The sequence below is a fragment of the Coturnix japonica genome, chromosome 2 (assembly GCF_001577835.2).
Source record: "Coturnix japonica isolate 7356 chromosome 2, Coturnix japonica 2.1, whole genome shotgun sequence".
In the NCBI taxonomy this organism is placed as follows: Eukaryota; Metazoa; Chordata; class Aves; order Galliformes; family Phasianidae; genus Coturnix; species Coturnix japonica.
Genome location: NC_029517.1, coordinates 13,389,598 through 13,402,187, shown reverse-complemented (window position 1 = coordinate 13,402,187; position 12,590 = coordinate 13,389,598). Strand labels below are relative to the sequence as shown.

Genomic DNA, 12,590 nt, shown 5'->3' with positions numbered 1-12,590 from the left:
TGCCTGTGCTTTCTGCTTGATGTGGGTTTTGTGTATCTGCACAAAGTAATTCATAACCACTGGGCAAAAGGCAGTGCCCACACCACATCATTACCCAGCAATTAAGAAACATCTGCCTGCACAGAGCTATAAAGCCCAGCAGTGCTTCAAGCCCCCAGCGTTCAGTTGGAGCTCACCTAGGGCACAGCGAGGGCACACTATTTTGTAGCAGGCTCTGCAGAGTGCATTTGGGGCGTTGAGTTGAAGGATTTATGGTTTGCCTCATCTGAGCATGTTTCTGCACTTGGAGATTCCCTTCTTCTGTGCACGGAGCAGAAAGGAACCAGCCGTTCTATTGGGTTCCATGGACTTCAAAGGTGATTCTGTCTTCTGGGCTGTTTAATATCAGAGAACGTGAACGTATTCCCACGTCCCCTCACCTCAGTACTGCTGGGGGCTGCGTCAGGGATGGCCACCGTCACGCTGAGGTGGGGACCTGACCTCTTTCCCGGTGTCCCAAAGAACCACTCGTGGCTTATCTGGAAGGCACCAACGAGGGTCTCGGTGTGACGGGGAGGGCCGTCCCGCGTGACAGGCGGCCCCTCACCCCGCGCCCTGTGCCGGGCCGGGCGCGGCCCCTTTAAGGAGCGGAGCAGCGGCCGCAGGAGGCGCACGGAAGCGGGGCCGGGCGGTTTGAGGGGCGCGGGGCGGGTCGGGCCAAGTGGAGGCGCATCCCGCCCGCTGCCGTCCCGTCCCGCGTGGGGCCGCTGCCGGCGGTTGCTCCTCACGCGCCCCTCCGAGCTCGAGTCTCTCCATTCCCCGCTGGGGGCTGAGGCTACGGGCGCTTCCCCGCCCCGCCCCGCCGAGGAGGAGGGGAAGGAGGAGGCGGCGGCCCCAGCCTCGGGGTCCGCACGGCCGCCCCGCTTCCCCCGCTCCGCCCCGTCCCGCCCCGCTCCGCTCCGGCCGGAGGCGTGGATGCCCGAGGCTGCGGCTGCCCCGAGGTGAGCGGCGGCGGCGGGTGGTGCGGGGCGGTGCGGGGCAGTGCGGGGCGGCCGGGGCCGGGGTCGCGCCGCTGAGCTGCGGAAAACTTCCCCGTCTCATTCTCCACCTCCGGGCGAATCGCGCAGCCCCGCTGTCAGCCCGTTGTCAGCCCGCTCCCGCCCCGCACCTGCCGCCCCGACGGCTCCCGGCTCGGGGTCAGCGCCGTTCGCCCCTCGCCGTGCTGCGGGGTTGGGCCGGCCCGGAGTTGTGTCCCCGCTTTCAGCTGGAGAAAAGCGGCAGCGGCTCGCACGTGTGGCCCGAAGGAACAGCCTTTATCGCGGCGCTGAGGTTCGTGTTCGCTGGGCAGGGCGCGCTGGTAGCGGTGAGCGCGGTGCCCGGCGCGGCAGCCGGCTGCTTACTGACACCTCGGGATCTGTTTTACTCGTAATGCTCCTTAATGCTGCACGTGACGGTGGATTATGGCTCTCTTAAGAGAGATTTAAGCGCTGTCGCGCAGATCAGCTACACTCAGGTTTATTGCTTGGCAGGGGGCAGCAGCCCGGAGCTGGGGGAGCGAATGGGAAGCGCTGCGATGCTTTTGGGGGTGTTGGAGAGCTGTCAGAGTCCCGAACTGGTGTGTGCTCTGAGCGTGTGAGCTGCCCTGCTTGGATCGCGTGCTAACTGAGAAACCAAGAGAACTGTATCATACTGAAAAGTGTTCTCAGCTTGCGGTTATCTGAATCTTTTCTGTACAAAATGAAAACAGAAGCCACTTCACAATGGGAACGTCTCAACAGATTTGCGTGGCTAAGGTCTGTGACAACAGAGCTGTACGTAGCTTTTTGTGTGGGGTGCTGTGCCCTGGGAGCTGAATCATGGCTGGAGCTGAGATGTGCCGTCCCGCAGCTGCACGGGGCAGCCAGGGGCTCCAGCTGTGTTTGCAGAGTAACCACCCTGCATTGGATCCCTGAGAGACAGAGGTGCTCCTCTGGTGTGCTCGGTGGTTGTGTACTCCAACAGCTGCCAGAAGGGCTCCTGGGAGGGCACACTGTTCTGTGTCTTGATGAAGGTGTGCTGGCCTTAAAACACACCTGGCCACAGGTACTGGTGTGGTGAGATGTATGGGGGCAGACTGCTTTTCTTCAGTTTGGCTCTGCTGTTCTGTCCAAGGAATTCACTGGATGATATAGTGTTAACTAATCGAGATGCTTTTAGGTTTTTTTATTTTGTTGTTCTGATCCAGACTGTATTTCAGCTTCCACTTTAAGCAAGGCAAAAAAAATAAGGCTCAGAGCCACATCATGGGTGTGCATGCCTGTCTGGCTGCACTGTGGTTAGCCTCCCTGATACAGGCAGAAGCAAAGTGCCCGTCCTGTGCAGAAACTTCTGACATGACTATGGGAAAATCATGGGCTCTGGAGCAGGGAGGTACTGGAGCAAATTCCTTTCTCTAGGTGAGTGCTGGCTCCTGCCAGGTGCAGCCTGACTGTTCCCCTGGGGGGATCGTTTCACACCCCCTGCTTCTTCAAAAGTGCACTGTTTCTAACTGCGCTGCTCAGTTCTGTAGCTGTAAGCCGTGCTGACTCATATTCTGAGCCGTGGCAGCCTTGCTCCACGAAAACACAAGCACACTTCTAAGATATTCAATTTGCAATGTCCTCAGCGCAGAGCTATCCCACAGCTCCTGGCAGGATTCCCAGAAGCAGCAGATTTGGGGTGCTGGGAGTTGCAGAGGCCATTGGTGCCCAGTGGGATGGCTGTCTGAACTGGTTGAGCTGTAGTTTGTCCTGGCACCGGGACAGTTCAAACTGAACAGGTATTTAATCTTGCTGAAAGCAAGTCTGCTTTGAACAGTACTCGGTATGTGTATAAGCGATTTAGAGCCTGTTGGGACATGGCTGTCGAGAGATCTACATGGTAGGGAAATCTCTGTTACTGCAAGTAAACTTTGGTGTAGTTGTACCTCCTAATAATTTTTATTAAGTAATATCTGTGTAATTATAATAAAACCCAGAATAAGCTGTCGGCCGACTTGTTTTCTTAGTTCTTCCTTAGTAAATAACAACTGTAGTTACCTTGTGAAAGAGTTCAATTTGCATCCATGTGTAAGATGTTAAAGAGAACTGAGAAACTTGTCCTGCTACTGATACACATGTGTACACAAAGAGACCAGAAGGTCTTTTAATGTATAACTCGACTACAAAGAAGTGGGGTGGTGGTTAAAAGAGTGATTTCCAGCTACAAGTGCACCCTAGTGCAGATCACTTACATCTCATTTGCTCGTATTGACTGTCAGTACATTACATGTAACTGTTAACGATCAGCTGTTTGCTGAACTGTGTTAAGCTTCACGGATGTCTTAGCTCATTCCAATATCCTGCTCTTGCTTCCGTTAATCCTTTTTCATTTTCAGAACAAGACTTTAGAGACGCTAGTGCATTCAGAGCTGGATAGATCTGAGCAGCAAGCCTGAGTCAAAACTGGGAAAAAACCTCCTGGTATAGATTGGGCTGAAATGCTCCTACTGAGGTTGTTTACTCTGAGGAGTTACAGAATGGTTTGGGTTGAACTGGACTTTAAAGACCATCTGGATCCAAGCTGCTACCATGGGCAGGGCTGCCACCTACCAGCACAGGCTGCCCAGGGCCCCATCCAGCCCTGCATTCACCACCTCCAGGGATGGGGCTCTATCACTATATGCCCTGATAAATAGTCCTTCTCCAGCTTTACTGTAGTGCCCATATACATACAGCCATGGCGAGGTTTCCCCAGAGCCTTTTATCTTCCAGCCTTTCTTGTAGGGGAAGTGCTGCAGCCCTCTGAGCATCCTTGTGATCTAAACCTGCTCCTACAGCTCCGTATCTTTCCTGTGTTGGTGACCCTTGGTGCAGTACTTCAGGTGGGACCTCATGAGGGCAGAGCAGAGGAACAGTCACCTCTCTCTGCCTGCTGGTCATGCTGCTTTTGATGCAGTCCTTAATACACTAGGCCTTCTGGGCTGCAGTCACACACTGCTGGCTCGTGACCAGCATTTCATCCACCAGAAGCCCCAAGTCTTTCTCCTAAGGGCTGCTCCCAACCTGCTTTCCACCCAGCTTATGTTTGTGCTTGGAATTAACCTGAGCTGGCTGCGGGGTTTTGCACTTGGCCCTGTTGAACTTCCTGAGGTTTTCTTGTGCCTGTCCAGGACTTGAGGACACAAGGCATCACTCCCAACATGGCATGCCAGCTGCTGTTCCTAGTGCCAGTACAGCTGGAAGAGTAAATCTATGTTCTTATCTTTACAAATAGTAGGATTGTAAGGTAGCATGCGTGTCACTGCTTTACCTCCAGGAGGGGCACCATGCTGCAGTGCAGTCGTATTTTGTTGCAAGAAGTAAGTTCTCTGAGCTTGTGATTCCACACTCTGCTTATTTCTTTCTTTATTGCATACACATTCTATGGGGAAAGTCTTAGAAATGTGGCTTATTTAATGGAGGAATTTTGCTAGAAAGCTGGTATTAGAAATCTGAGTCTGAAGTGTGTGGATGTAACATTTAGTTGGGTAGGTGTGCAAAGTTGAACACTTCCTGTTAACCACTGACAGTCTTACAACCCCTGTTTCTAAATCCTTTCTGTGTTCACTATTAGTAGCGCTTAAAAAAATGAAGATCAAATATTGTGTTTGCATCTGTTTCAGTTGCTATGACAGCTGTCTTTGTCCAGTTTTAGCCACCGTACTCTGAATAGCTCTTAACTTGGATTTTAACATTAATAGTTATGTGTAGAGGAAGTTGCATTGAAAGATTCCTCTCTTCTGTCTCCCTCTCTCACTCAAAACCAGTTTCTTTTGCGTTGTACTTGTTTTAATCAAGATGTTGATGGTTGAAACATTCCATTACTGTGTTTTGGTGCCCAGCATAATCGGAAGTGGTACAGTTATGATACAAAGCAGTAACCAGGTTGTTAGCACCGTTTAATCATGGCTTGTCTTGAGTAAGAAAGATGGGACCAGTGATACTGTTCTTCTGAGATGTGAAAACTTGGGAAGATGTGATGCAACCTTTGTGCACAGCCACCTACAAAGCTGTGTGGTACTTAGATGGCAGTTGCAAAACAAGCCAGCGCTTGTTGCAGCTGCAATCAGTCATTGCAAAACCAACAGACAACAAAGGCCATCTCTCTAGGTGCAAGCAGTGAGAAGTCTTGTCTTCAGATACCAACTTACCTTTACACTAATGCACAAAACTGGTGTAAAAAAGCAGCAAAATGGCCCATGATCAGTTAAATGCTGCATTCTAGCTCACTGGATGGCTAAGGTCTGTGTACTTAGTGTCTGTATTGTTTCTGTGTTGCTGTCTTCCTTGTGCTAGCTGGAAAGCACTGTAATGAGAGCCCTTGTTGCATGGCAGCCTGATGGTCTGAATACTGCATTTTTGGTAGCTGCCGGTGGTAGAGTAGCAGCAGTCTGACCCTAATCCAGAGCTGTTCTACAGGGTAACTTCCAGTGCAGAATATCATAGGGTTTAGCCCAGTTGGAAGGCCAGCTGCTTATTTTGGAAACCAAGCTGCTGCTTTTTAAGATGAAAGCCATATTTTTGCTAATATGAACTCTTTTGTATCTGCTGGCTGTGCCTGGTCTGAAGGCAGGAGCAGCTGTGGTGCGTCCGCCAGGCCTGCATTTGGCTGTTGCTGCCATTGTGTTGTGTGTAAACGCCCGCCATTATTTTGGATCACATAGCAGCCTGTTCAAAAGGGTCTTGCATTCCCCAGCTGTTCTGCAACTTTTCCATCTCCGGGCTTGCCAGCTGCTTAATACAGGCAACTGTAGCTACATTTGCTTCTGTGGTGTTAAGTATTAGCAGAGATAAAATGGACTTCTTGCTAAATGCTGGGAGCCCCTGTGCTGCTTCTAATGGACTTAAGCCATGTGGGACTTAAGCAGGCTGTTCTTATAACACCAGGGTTGCCAGGAAATGCTTTTCTTTCTTTTTTTTTTTCTCTTTTTTTCTTTTTTTTCTTTTTTGGTCACTTGTTGCATCAATTGCATAAAAAACCCCTTATTTTCCTATAGATTTGGCACAAGAATGAAATGCGATATTATTTACCTATTGCTGTAAATCCACAGGCTGTGGTAGTAACTTGTGTAAGAGAAGCTCCCCTTACAACTTTGTCAACAGCTCTTTTGTTCCCTCACTTCTCTGACCTGCCTCCAGCTGAACAAGGCACCTTCTGATGGTTGTCAGCCAAGGCTCTCATTTCCCAGCTCTGAGTTGTGTTTCACAAGCAGTCGAGGAGGGCCGTACTGCTCCACCAGGGGATGGGTCAGGCATTTTCTTGAAAACATTTAATGCGATTTGCAGTTTAAGGATGAAAACTTGCATTTTCCTGGCTGTGAGAATCACTGCATGGTGAAGCAGACTGGAAGGGAACATGTGTGTTCTTGCTGCAGAGAACAGAACAATCCCTTTGCACTGGGCTCTTAGTCACCCATTTTAACTGATCTGAAACCCCTCTTACTCAGACAGGAAATTTTCAGGTGACTGTATATATGTGTGTGTGTGTGTGTGTGTGTGTGTGTGTATTGTTTTTCCTCTGGCCTGTTTTTCTTTCACTGGCCCTACCCCATCATACCTGGTCATAGCTGCCCTGCTTGCCTTAAAATGATTTCAATATTATTTGTGCTTAATAGGATGATGACTTTGGCTTGGTAGTTAAGCATTGCCTGATAAAAACAAAGCAAAAACACAAAAAGAAATGCCTTGATTTAAGGTGGTATATTTCAGGATCTGTTCTTATTTCCAAATTTTAAGATTTTGAGATTTTGAGATTTTAAACCCTTCCTTCCCAGTGCTAGTGAGTGTCTTAGGAGATGTTAACACACTGTCTTTGGCTGGATATTTGCTCTCATCCTCTGGAAAATTACTCTTTCAGACTCTGTGTTGAACAATTAGAACAGTGTATCTCTGAAATCAGAGCAGACGTACAGGCCATTAGTTTTGAATGATCTTATTAGGTACACAGCTGGGCAGAGTCATGGTTATTAGCTTTAAATATGTAGTTAGTGCAGGGGGAAAAAAAAGTAAAAATGCATGTTCTGGGATTAAAAGTGTTGTGCATGGATGGCAGAGAGGCCATGTCTCAAAAATGGAGACCAGTGAGGGCAGGTAGGAGTGACTGAGGACTGGAGGAGAAATGTATGTCACAGAGAAGGTTAGGGAGCATCTTACTTTTTTGTTGTTAAAGTACTGTTGTTTAATTTATTACACCTCCCCGACTCTTTGGAGTGATTTGAGGGAATGGACATGGAGGAGTGGAATTTGAGAAGTATAAAAATAAGGGGGTATCTGTCCTCAGCTGAGCAGTGAAAGTAGACAATACCTGATGAATAATTTTAACAGCTCCTATTAAAGGCTTTAAGAAAAACAAATACTTATTTTCGTTGAAAGGCGATGGGAAGCTGAATGATGTGACGTTAAACGTGTTCGAGGGCATGGAGTATAAAGAAGGATGTGCCCTTCTCACTTGCCTCCAAAACTGTTCCTAATTGAAATTGGTGGAAGTTCTGGAGATGCTTAAAAAAAGAGCATCAGAGAAAGCTTCTTGTTGTTTCTTTTAAACGAAAGGTTCTGCCAGTGTTGTGAAGTTGGCTTTTATTTGCTCCATCCCCTAAAGGGGAAAATATTTATTTTAAAGTTTCCTGTAAATTTAAATTGGCTTCCCTGCCAATTTAAAGACATGTCTGTCCATGTCAAGCCTTCCAGCTCCAGGAAAGCTGGCAGCTCTGCGGCTCAGCAGAGGAAGAGACCTTGGGCTGCACAGGAGAGCAGCATTTCCAGCAGCAGGGAAATTCCTGTCCTGAACTGCAACTTGAATTCATCCCTTCAACCTTTGCTTCCTTTTGCTGTTGTTAATGATTTCCTTTGCACAGTCAGTGGTAAGTGCTGCTCTGCCTGCCTCGCTGCCCTGCTTCTTCCATTGCTCTCTGGAACTAAAAACAAAACTATAGAATGGATTAATTTAAAAAGAGCAGCAGAGCAGTGTCAGGCAGAGCTGCTTTCCCAAGCCGCAGGCTGATGTTTGCTGAGAGCTATTTACAGATGCTGTGCTTGGTTCCTCTCCAGGTTGGTCACTGCAGCTCTTGCTGTGGGCTGTCCGGCACGCTGGTGTGCTCAGGTGTGTGTTATCTGATGGGCTGTGTGGTTCCTGAGCCTGCACTGTAACCACGGATCGGCCACACACATGGTACCACGGAGCTGTTAAATATGGTTATGGAAAGATTCAAGAGTTTGGAAGCTGACTTCAGCAAAAGTTGCAGTAGTGAACAGAAATATGTATAAAAAGAAAGTGTATTTGCTGAGGCAATGTCTATCAGTACAGATCTGGCTTTACTGTTTTCCTTTTTTGAGGGTTTCCTGTTGTAGTTACTTGAGTTCTGGATGCTGCACCTTGTTTATGAGCAGCTGTGAGGCTTTATTCTCTTTTGTAGTATGCACTGAGGTGTTACATGCTAAAATGTAGCTGCCTCTCCCACCATACTCCAGAATACTCAAGCTGTGTGTTCCTGGTTGCATTACGCTGTTGGCTTTAGGCTTAAATTATGTTAGGATATTGTGTCATTTGTGGTTTCAAGTGTATACTGTAACAAATGCTACTTCAAAGGAGTTTGTACCAAACCCGATCCTTGCAAGGCATAAAGTAAAGATACATCTGAGCTCCAGAAACATTCTGACCTAGGCTTAGGGTGAATCTCTCCCCAGTGTTCCATACTGGGGAGCCCCAATGCAGGCTGGAGCACGTGGTGTGCTGTGCCTGCCCTCTTCCTTCCTGTCATATTGCACAGGCCAGGAGCTTGCAGATAAAAGACTTGGTTATTTTAAATACACTTGTTTATCTTGTCTCTGTAATATTTGGTGCATGCCTGACTTTACAACTTGCATGCAAATACCAATTTTGTATTGTTTTTGTGGGTTGGCAACAAAGCTCTTGTGGCTTCCTACTCCCAGCAAAAGCCTGGAGAATGGAAAGTTGTTTTTATGGATTCTTGGTATGGAATGCAAGTTTAATTCTTCCAGCTTGAAATAAAGTTACTTTGAATAAAATTAACTTAAAGTGGCAGCGAACCCAGATAAACAACTTCCTAGGACATAGGCTAATAAAAGCTAACTGTAGCATAAGTAACGGCTGCTGGGCGTGCATTTCAGGTTCTTAAAACTTGTGGTTTAAAAGGGAAATGCCTGGCTATGACTTCTGTATTAAATATGATGTCTGAAATGCACAGTGCATTGTACCCTGCTGGGCCAGCACAGCCACAGACAACTTGAAGGGGTCTGTGTGGACAGGAGGTGGCAGATTCCAAGTGAGAATTTCCCTTCCTTATTTTGGAAACCTAATCTGACTTCCCATGGGGAGCTGCCTCTTAGTTTCATGTGACCCTAGGAGCCTTTTAGAAGAGATCCTTAGAGCAGTGTTGGGTTGGACATGCTCTATGTGGGCTGCCAGGTGACACTTGCTGGCAACAAACTGCTGACCCCAAAAGGCAGGGATGTGTGTATGAAGTAAGCCCTGGGTCTGCGTGGTTTGTGTTGAACTTCAGCCTGGCTTAAAGATCTCTTCAAATTCAATCTGGAGAGGCAACACTTTAACTTCCGCCTTCAGGAATTATGATTACTTGTGAAATTCCTAGAACAACATACATGTGTACATTTGTGGTGTAATATTAGACAACATCCTTCCAATGAAGCAAGTACTGCTTCAGGAAATGGTTCTTATGCAAAGACTGGCATAAGAACTTACCATTGTGCCAGTCTGAAACAAAACAAGTGATGTTACAGAACTCAGTTTTTCAAGGAAGCCCCAAAAAAACTTTTTCCATGAACATGTTGGTATGAATTGGCATCTGTTCTTGCACAGGAAACCACAAATTCTTATTGTGGAAAACTTCTAACTCCTGTAAAATAGTCACTAGATTCATGTTTTAAGGTTGTTCAGAATGTTCTGGTGTTTTTGATGTGGGCTGTAGAGCTGCCATGAGAAACTCTGCTGTTTTGATAAGCAGAAGATTGCTTGCTCAAATGTTTGTAGTCTTGTGTCCATTTGTGTGAGTTACAAGGGCTTGGATGCTTGTCAGATACCTGCAAGGCTGACAGTCTGTGTTCCTCAGTTATTTGTACCCCCTCAAGTCTCTAGAGATGACAGTTGTGGCAAAAGAACATGATCTCAGTCTTAAATACAGCCTAGTGTCTGATGAGCTGCTTTGTTAGGGCTTCTGTGCACTCAGAAACTGCCCATGTGGTTGGGTCACTCCTGGATCAGGGCACTCAGTGTGTGTGCATGTGGGCTTACAGGTGGGCTCACACACTTGTGTGCATGTACCCACTCTTTGGCTGCACTTGGCCAATGCATGTGTGCAGTGTCAGTGTGGTGTTCAACCCATCAGTGCGCAATGTGTGTGCTGCAGGCTGGGAGCTTTGAGTTCTGCTCACTTGAAAAATTACTGGCTTCATCAATTCCCTGGGGCTATACCAAGCTTCCCTATTTATGTTTTCCATGGGTCATTTCTGGGTTTTCAGCATTCCTTCTTTCATCTTGAAGTATAGCCTGATCTTGATGTCCTCATGTTCTATTTGCTGTTTGTTTTAATCCTTCTTCTGGATTTCCAAGGATTAATTTTTCAGACTTGATCTAATGTAAAGCTTTCTGTTATCTGAGATGAGAGCTGGATCCTTACTTTGTTTCTTTCACATGCACTGTCAAGGGTATAACTCAAATTATGCATCCCTTTATTTTCTTTCCTCTAATGAAAGAACAGTGGGTAGGGATGCAGCAGATTGACTAAGCCTGTGGTGATAAGTAGTGATTTTTTTCTTTTGTTTTATTTGCTTTGCAGGGTGTGCTACTTCTTTGAAACTGATTTATTACATCATCTTCATTAATGTTCATTAATGCCCCCTCCTTGGAAGCATTCAAGGCCAGGCTGGATGGGGCTGTGAGCAACCTGGTCTATGTGGAGGTATCCCTTCCTATAGTAGGGGGTTGGAACCAGATGATCTTAAAGATCCCTTCCAACCAAACCATTCTATGACTCTATTTATTTTATGCTTTCTACTATTTTTATGTTAGCTGGGCTCTCAAGTACAGGAATATTACTGCTTCTGTTTGGGGCAGGACATCTGTCATGGTGTGTCTAGAGTCTGATTTCCCCAAGCCAGAACAGTTCTTGCTTTTATACTCTACCTATGCTGCTGCAGTGAGGTTATACAGCCCTTGGAAAATCTGTGATTTCTGAGAGCAGGAACCCACCAGTATCTGTACCTGGTGTGGTCTGGGCAATACTTTGGCAGAGCTTTTAGTATTAAAAATTTGCAAAATTAGACTGAATTTCCTTTCCTTTCTGGTCAGGCTTAACTTTCTGTGCTGGGAGGTTGTGCACAGCCTTCACCCTGAGTTTCTGCTCCCATGCCTTGTACAGGGGCTGCTCTGGGCTCCTCCCAGGCTTGGCACTGGCTGCTGAATTCTGGTGTTATGGAACATAGCAGGAGAGTGAGGGAGCCTCAGCATTCATTTCTGGAAGGGGCAGACTTTACAGAGCAATTCAAAGAAATGATTTCCCCTCTCTCATTGAAACCCTACTCTGAAAACATTGTTTTGGAGGCATTTTAACGAGCGTTGAAACCCGCAGTACAGTTCTGAGACTGGAATATGTGTGTGTGGCTTTGCAATAACAGTTCTGGGGATGAAGTTTCATGAGCCTAGTGGCTCCCTGCTCTTCCCATCCCTCTTCCTTCCTGCTCTTAGCCATGTGCCTGCACTGATTATTGTGGGGTGGCTCTGTCCTCTCTTTGAACTGCCCTGTTAGCTGCGTTTGATCTAACCACAGCACAAACATGCTTTTTCCCTTTGCACCTTAACAGCTTTCAAACAGAACTCTGAGCAGTGTTTCTTTCTTGCTTAAAATGCTAGAATGGATGTTCTTTTTCTTTGTGCTTGTGGCTCCTTCCCCAAGCTATTTTAAAAAGTTGTTTGTTTAAAGAAAGCATTATGCCTTTAGCTGGGAAAGACCAAAAGCTACTGCAGTGTGGTTGGGCTCTGCTGGACTGTGTATGGCGAGCAGAACTTGTCTTCTCCCCAAACTGCAGATCCTTTGCTTGTGCATCAGACTGTAAAGATGCTATGTGATCATCTTAAAGAGAGCAGGAGATGTGCTTTGGAGTTACAGTATTCATGGTGACAGTGTGTCTCTTCTGTGCTTAGAGTAAATTAAGAAGAATGGGAAGAAGTACTTGGGAGGAAGGAGATGCAGGAGAGCTATGCTCAGGCCAGTACCTACAGGTTAGAGAGTTTGGGAAGCTTTCTGAAACTCAGACTGAGTACTTAAATAAATTTAGTATGGAGTAATATGTGCTGTCAACCTGATGGCTTTGGCTTGTGATCATGAGCAAATAGCTGCTTTTTTACTAGCTTTGCAACTCAGGGTTTGCTTTGGCACAGAGGGAGATGAGGGTCTTGCTGGCGCTGCCTAGCACAAGTGCCTGGCTGGACACGTTCCCAGCAAGTCTGATTCCACCCCCTTTCTGGCACTACCTCATCATGCCATCAGTTCTTATGTGACCACAAACTCCATCTTCTTTCACATCTTAACAAAACTTCTG

At 47.0% G+C, this 12,590-nt stretch overlaps 1 protein-coding gene across 5 annotated transcripts in view; it reads left to right on the top strand.

Moving 5' to 3' along the window:
- Nucleotides 1–730: 730 nt before the first annotated feature.
- Nucleotides 731–12,590, top strand: part of SVIL (supervillin) — a 128,017-nt gene continuing 116,157 nt past the window's right edge. For 4 of the 5 annotated variants that reach the window (XM_015853194.2, XM_015853195.2, XM_015853193.2 and 1 more), the window contains exon 1: nucleotides 1,022–1,308. The gene's annotated coding sequence lies outside the window, so the exon portion shown is untranslated. Of the gene's footprint in view, nucleotides 981–1,021; nucleotides 1,309–12,590 lie in introns of those variants that run through there. The other variant, XM_015853191.2, reaches the window with a different exon arrangement.